This window comes from Nycticebus coucang, chromosome 17, assembly GCF_027406575.1.
Source record: "Nycticebus coucang isolate mNycCou1 chromosome 17, mNycCou1.pri, whole genome shotgun sequence".
NCBI lineage: Eukaryota > Metazoa > Chordata > Mammalia > Primates > Lorisidae > Nycticebus > Nycticebus coucang.
This window is the reverse complement of record NC_069796.1, coordinates 84,148,145-84,156,081: the sequence shown is the minus strand read 5'-3', so window position 1 is coordinate 84,156,081 and position 7,937 is coordinate 84,148,145. Positions and strand designations below refer to the sequence as shown.

The window sequence follows — 7,937 nt, the reverse complement described above, 5'->3', positions numbered from 1 at the left end:
GTGAGACTGTACAACGCACACGGCGCAGACCCAGGTAATGTTTTCCAACTCAAAATCTTATACACCCTTGTTAGTGATAAGCCTGCTGCAGTGGGCCCCAATATAGTGCTTCAGCCTCCCCCTGTAGTCACCCCCAGGCTCCATGGCTCCCCTGATTCCCCGGACCGAGCATTTAGTACCCAAAGTCTAATTCTAAACCCCACACCTATGCCTACCACAGATCCCGATCCACTTTGGAAATTAGTCATTGCTACATGCCAGGTCTTAAATACTTCCAGACCAGACCTTACTGAGTCCTGTTGGTTATGTGTAGAAGCCAGACCCCCATACTATGAGGGAATTGCCCTAATAAGCAAATCTAAGATCAGCTCCCAGGCTAGTGACTGCCGTTGGCAACAGTGTAAGCCCCAAGTCACCCTACAGTCCATTATAGGACAAGGAACCTGTATAGGTCACACACACCCCACCCCCCCCATACCAACATCTATGTAATCAAACTCTCACCTGGGATAGGACTGGATATATAATTCCCACCAACAATTCCTGGTGGGCTTGCTCAACAGGGCTCACCCCGTGTCTACATGGGGCAGTCCTTGATTTAACCTGGGGCTTTTGTGTCTTAGTGCAGCTCATCCCCAAGCTAATCTATCACTCAGAAGAAGACTTATATCAGGCATACGAATCAGCTGCAGACACACTTACAAGAACCAAGAGAACCAGTCACAGCAATAACTCTAGCTCATGGGACTAAGTATAGGAGGAGCAGGCACAGGAATCTCCTTAGTCCTACAAGACAAGAACTACGGAGCTCTGCACGCTGCAATAGACTTAGACATAGAAAGAATAGAAAACTCCATTTCCCACCTTCAAGAATCCCTAACTTCCCTCTCTGAAGTAGTACTCCAAAATAGGCGGGGACTAGACTTACTGTTCCTTTAGCAAGGTGGGTTATGCGCAGCCCTAGGAGAAGAATGCTGTTTTTATACTGACCACTCAGGAGTAGTCAGTCCATGGAGTTAGTGAGAAAAGGTCTCCGCAAAACAAAACTTGAGCGGGAACAGTCTCAGAGCTGGTATGAATCTTTGTTCAGCGAGTCACCCAGGCTCACAACTTTAATTTCAACCATAGTGGGCCGGCCCACTTGTAATCCTATTACTGCTATTAACTTTCGACCCCTGCATAATTAACAAATTACTGGCTTTCATCCGAGCTAGAAGTAATATTGTTCAATTAATGGTCTTACAGGCACAGTATACCCTCCTCAGCACTGAACACACCAGCAATGGCATAAGCTAGGGCTCGTAAAACGCACTGAAGACCCATGATTGGATCTTCTAGGTACAAGAAAAGGGGGGAAAATAAAAACCAAGTTAACAGGTGGTGCCTGTGGCTCAAAGGGGTAGGGCACCCGTCCCATATGCCAGAGGTGGCAGGTTCAAACCCAGCCCTGGCCCAAAACTGCAAAAAAAAGAAGAAAAAAAAACCAAGTTAACTCCATTTTGTTAAAACTAACTTTATCTTGTCCCTCAGCCTTCATTTTGTAGCTGCATACCAAAGGCATTAGGCAACCTGCTCCCTCCCACGACCCCCATCCTTGCCCCATGATCCGCACTCTTACACAATGTCTGCTCCAGCAATAACAGCACTCTCCAGACAGCCAAGGACAAATACTGCTCAGTCCCCCAAATCCCCATCAGCTCGTCTCAGTGGCTCACCTCACACCCCCTCCCTTTTTTTCCTTTCTGTATCCTTAAAACCTCCCTCCTTTTCGAGATCGAGATCGGGGCTTCTCTGCTCTCCTGTTGCACCAGGACCAGGAAGCCTGGGCTTGAGTTTGTAAATAAACAACCTCTTGCTTTTGCATCGGACTTGGTCTCTGGGTGATTTATGTGGGGGATCCCGCGACTCGGGCACAACAAGACCATGCTATACGATGGCATTTATGTGGAATATCTAAAAGGGGGGATCTATAAATGTGTGGGGGAGAAGCATTTCAGTGGTTATCTAGGGATGGCTAGAAGTTGACTGCAAATGGGCACAAAGAACTTTTTGGAGGTAGAGATAGTCTAAATCTGAATTATGGTAATGGTTGCACACCTCTACAAATTTACTAGGAAAATGAATCATTCATTTATAATGGGCAAATTATGGTATGTAAAAGATAATAAAGTTTTTACAAAACAATGTGACCACGTGACAGTAGAATAGACATTTTTAGATGTGTGAGATTTCAAGAAAATTTACTACACAGTTTTTCACAGGAAGTAAAAGGATAGGAAAATTGATCATTTAGGTAGTAAATCAAGAAAAAGGAAGATGTCAGGTTATTAAGAGAAAATTAAAACATATGTCTATTCAAAGAATTGTATACCATATATATAGCAGTTTTATATCATAAAAGCCAAAAACTAGAAACAGCCCAGGTGCCTAGTACCTGAAGAAGGGATAAGTAAACTGTGGTATATTCACACAATAGAATACTCAGCAGCTGAGCAAACTAGTGGTGATACAACATAGATGAGGATCTCAAAATAGGGGGCAGCGCCTGTGGCTCAAAGGAGTAGGGCGCCGGGCCCCATATGCCGGAGGGGGTGGGTTCGGACCTCTGCCCCCGCCAAAAACTGCAAAAAAAAAAAAATAGTACATTGATTGAAAGAAGGTAGTTACAAAACACTGTAAGATTTCACTTACTTTGGAACAAAATGAAGGCACAATAATGCAGACACAAATTATGAAAACCTATGGGATATTGCAAAGGCAGTCCTAAGAGGGAAATTTATAGCAATGGAAGCCATCGAGAAAACAGAAAGAGGCTCAGTGGCTGTAGGACACTGGTTACAGCGCCAGCCACGTACCCCAAGGGTGGCAGGTTCGAACTCCGCCTGGGCCAGCTAAACAACAATGACAACTGCGACAAAAAAAATAGCTGGGCATTGTAGTGGGCACCTGTAGTCCTAGCTACTTGGGAGGGTAAGGCAAGAGAATCGCTTGAGCCCAAGAGTTGGAGTTTGCTTTGAGCTGTGACACCACAGCACTCTACCCAGGGTGACATAGTGAGACTCTGTCTCAAAAAAAAGAAAGAAAGAAAGAAAGAAAGACAACAGAAAGAGAGGAAGCCAACAACTTAATGGATCATCTCAAGCAGCTAGAAAAGGAAGAACATTCCAACCCCAAACTCAGCGGAAGAAAAGAAATAACCAAAATTAGAGCAGAATTAAATGAAATTGAAAACAAAATAATCATTCAGAAGATCAACGAAACAAAAAGTTGGTTTTTTTAAAAGACTAACAAAATTGATAAACCTTTGGCCAACCTAACCAGAAACAGAAAAGTAAAATCTCTAATATCATCTGTCAGAAACGATAAAGAAGAAATAACAACAGAAACCCCAGAAATTATCAAAAAATCCTCAATGATTACTACAAAAATCTTCATTCCCAGAAATATGAAAATCTGAAGGAAATGGACTAATACCTGGAAGCACATCACCTTCCTAGACTCAACCAGAAAGAATTAGAAATCTTGAATAGACCTATATCAATCACCGAAGTAGCATCAACAATACGAAATCTCCCAAAAAAGAAAAGTCCGGAACCATATGGCTTCACATCCAAATTCTATCAAACCTTTCAAGAGGAACTAGTACCTATATTATACAATCTTTTCCAAAGCGTAGAAAAAGAATGAATACTGGGTGGCGCCTGTGGCTCAGTGAGTAGGGCATCAGCCCCATATACCGAGGGTGGCGGGTTCGAACCTGGCCCTGGCCAAACTGCAACAACAACAACAACAAAAATAGCTGGGTGTTGTGGCAGGCGTCTGTAGTCCCAGCTACTTGGGAGACTGAGGCAAGAGAATCGCCTAAGCCCAGAAAGATGCTCGGCAGCTGTAGTACAGGAGGTTGCTGTGAGCTGTGATGCCACGGCACTCTACCATGTGCAACAAAGTGAGACTCCATCTCTAAAAAAAAAAAAAAAAAGAAAGAAAAAGAAAAAGAAGAAATACTTACCAACACATTCTATGAAGCAAATATCACCCTGATCCCCAAACCAGGAAAGGATTCAACAAAGAAAGAAAATTATAGACCAATATCATTAATGAATATTGATGCAAAAATATTCAACAAGATCTTAGCAGGCTTGGCACCTGCAGCACAGTGGTTACAGTGCCAGCCACATACACGGAAGGTAGAGGGTTTGAGCCTGGCCCCGGGGCCAGCTAACCAACAATTACCACGGCAACAAAAAATAGCCGGGCATTGTGGCAGGCACCTATAGTCCCAGCTACTTGGGAGGCTGAGGCAAACTCTTGAGCCCAAGAGTTTGAGGTTGCTGTGAGCTGGGACACCATGGTACTCTACCAAGGGTGACATAGTGAAACTCTATCTCCAAGAAAAAAAAAAAGATCTTAGCAAACAGAATTCAACAATACATCAAAAAAATTATACACCATGATCAAGTTGATTTTATTCCAGGATTAAAGAGTTGGTTCCACATATGCAAATCTATAAATATAATACTTCACATCAATAAAATAAAAAACAAAGACCATATGATTCTCTCAATTGACACAGAAAAAGCCTTTGATAATATCCAGCATCCTTTCATGATCAGAATTCTTAAGAAAATAGGCATGGAAGGGACATTTTAAATTTTTTATTTTTTTTCATTTATGTATTTATTTATTTCAGATTAATTTGAGGGAAGAGACATTTTTTAAACTGACAGAGGTCGTCTATAGCAAACCCACAGCCAATATCATATTGAATGGTGTAAAATTAAAAACATTTCCACTCAGATCAGGAATGAGGTAAGGATGCCCACTGTCTCTGCGGCTATTCAACATAGTTATGGAAGTCTTAGCCATCACAATCAGGCAAGAGAAAGTGATCAAGGGTATCCAAATAGGGTCAGAGGAGATCAAGCTCTCACTCTTTGCTGATGATATGATCCTATACCTGGAAAATCCTAGGGACTCAACTTCAAAACTCTTAGAAATGATCAAGGAATACAGCAGCATCTCAGAATACAAAATTAATACTTATGTATAAGTAGCTTTTATATATGCCAAAAATTGTCAAGCTGAAAATATAGTCAAAGACTCTATTCCTTTTACAGTAGTGACAAAGAAGATGAAATATCTGGGAATTTACCTAACAAAGGACGTGAAAGATCTCTATAAAGAGAAGTATGAAACTCTGAGAAAAGAAATAGCTGAAGATGTTAACAAAAAGCATACCATGCTCATGGCTAGGAAGTATCAACATTGTTAAAATGTCCATACTACCCAAAGCAATCTACAGATTTAATGCAATCCATATTAAAGCATCATTGTCATACTTTAAAGAGCTTGAAAAAATAGTGTTTTGTTTTATATGGAATCAGAAAAAACCTCAAATAGCAAATACATTATTCAGAAATAAGAACAAATCAGGAGGTACCACGTTACCAGACTTCAGGCTATACTATAAATCTATAGTGATCGAAACAGCATTGTACTGGCACAGAAACAGGGAGGTAGATTTATGGAACAGAATAGAGAACCAAGAGTTGAACCCAGCTACATATTGTCATTTGATCTTCGACAAGCCTATTAAAATATTCAGTGGGGGAACGACTCCTTATTTAACAAATGATGCTGGGCGAACTGGCTGGCGACCTACAGAAGACTGAAACTGGACCCCCACCTTTCACCATTAACAAAAATTGATTCTCACTGGATAAAAGATTTAAACTTAAGACATGAAACTATAAAAATAGTAGAAGAGAGTGCAGGGAAAATGCTTGAAGAAATTGGACTGGGAGAATATTTTATGAGGAGAACCCCTTCCCCCCACCCTCCTCCCCACCCCCCGGGGCAATTGAAGCAACACCAAAAATCCTATACTGGGATTTAAAAAGCTTTTGCACAGCCAAGAGCACAGTAAGTAAAGGAAACACAACCTTCAGAATGGGAGAAGATTTTTGCAGGTTATGCTTCTGACAAAGGTCTGATAATTAGAATCTACAGAGAATTCAAACTAATCAATAAGAAAGGAACAAATAACCCCCATTTCTATGTGGGCAAGAGACTTGAACAGAAACTTCTCTGATGAAGACAGGCGCATGGCCTACAAACACATGAAGAAATGCTCATCATCCTTAATCATCAGAGAAATGCAAATCAAAACCACTTTAAGATATCATCTAACTCCAGTAAGATTAGCCCAAATCACAAAATTCCAAAACTACAGATGTTGGTGTGGATGCGGAGAGAAGGGAACACTTCTACACTGCTGGTGGGAATGCAAGCTAATACGACCTTTTTGGAAAGAAGTTTGGAGAACACTCAAGGAACTAAAGTAGATCTACCGTTCAATCCTGCAATTCCTCTACTAGGTATATACCCAGACGATCAAAAATTATTTTACAACAAAGACATTTACACCAGAATGTTTATTGCAGCCCAATTCATAAGAGCCAAGACATGGAAACAGCCCAAGTGCCCATCGACCCATGAACGGATTAACAAATTTGTAGTATGTATACTATGGAATACTATGCAGCCATAAAAAGAACGGAGACTTCACGTCTTTTATGTTTACCTGGATGGAGCTGGAACATACTCTTCTTAGTAAAGTATCTCAAGAATGGAATAAAAGTATCCAATGTACTCAATACTACCATGAAATCAATATATAATAACCTACACATTCATATGAATGGCAAAACTTAAGTATAGTCCAGAAAGTAGAAGGGAAGAGGAAAGAGAGGGGAGGGGAGGGGGGATAAAGGAGGAAGGAGGGCATTTGGGGAACCTCACCTACTGTGCAAGATGCAATGGTACATTTCAAAACTATTAAAAAACAAATGAGTATGATGGCCCAAAAGGGATTGTGGGAGAAAGGCCCGTTCCTTTCCGTCTGGCAGCAGCCATCAGGTGAGCCAAGATGGGTGCATACAAGTACATCCAGGAGCTGTGGAGGAAGAAGCAGTCTGATGTAATGCGCTTTCCTTCTGAGGGTCCGCTGCTGGCAGTACCGGCCCGCTCTCTGCGCTCCACAGGGCTTCCCGCCCCACCCGGCCGGATAAAGCACGCAGATTGGGATACGAGGCTAAGCAAGGTTATGTCATATACAGGATTCGTGTGCGCCTTGGTGGCTGCAAATGCCCAGTTCCTAAGGGTGGTTCCTATGGGAAGCCTGTGCATCATGGTGTTAACTGTCTAAAGTTTGCTGAAGCCTGCAGTCTGTTGCTGAGGAGCGCGCTGGACACCACTGCGGGGCTCTAAGAGTCCTGAATTCTTACTGGGTTGGTGAAGATTCAACCTACAAATTTTTTGAGGTTATCCTCATTGATCCATTCCATAAAGCTATGAGAAGAAATCCTGACACCCAGTGGATCACCAAACCAGTCCACAGCACAGGAAGATGCGTGGGCTAACATCTGCAGGCCGGAAGAGCCGTGGCCTTGGAAAGGGCCTTAAGTTCCACCGGACTATTGGTGGTTCCGGCCATGCAGCTTGGAGAAGACACATTACTCTCCAGCTCCACCGTTACCGCTAATATAAGTAATGTTTGTAAAATTCATAACCTAATAAACAATTTAGGACAAAAAAAGAGAAAGAAATGAGTATGATTGTGATGGATGTATTACCTAGTTCAATGTAAGCATTTCACGTTGTATATCAAAGCAGTACACTATAAATGCATCAATGTACAAATTTACGATTTATTAAAAAAAAGAGCAAGCAACAGTCAAGAGTCAACAGATACTAAAAAAGAAAATTTCATTTATATGAAGCTCTAGAAAAGACAAATCTTATCCTCAGAAAGCAGATACATTTTTGCCTGAGGCTGGTAGTGGGGATTGATCATTTGCTCCCTGTTGCTCGAACAGAGCTCTTAAAATCCTTGTAATTTCCTGAGTGACAAAAGAGTGTCTTGTTACTCATAATGA

At 41.7% G+C, this 7,937-nt stretch overlaps 1 pseudogene; it reads left to right on the top strand.

The window, feature by feature from the left end:
- The first annotated feature begins 6,914 nt into the window (after positions 1 to 6,914).
- LOC128569176 (60S ribosomal protein L15-like) lies at positions 6,915 to 7,543 on the top strand (annotated as a pseudogene).
- Positions 7,544 to 7,937: the final 394 nt, after the last annotated feature.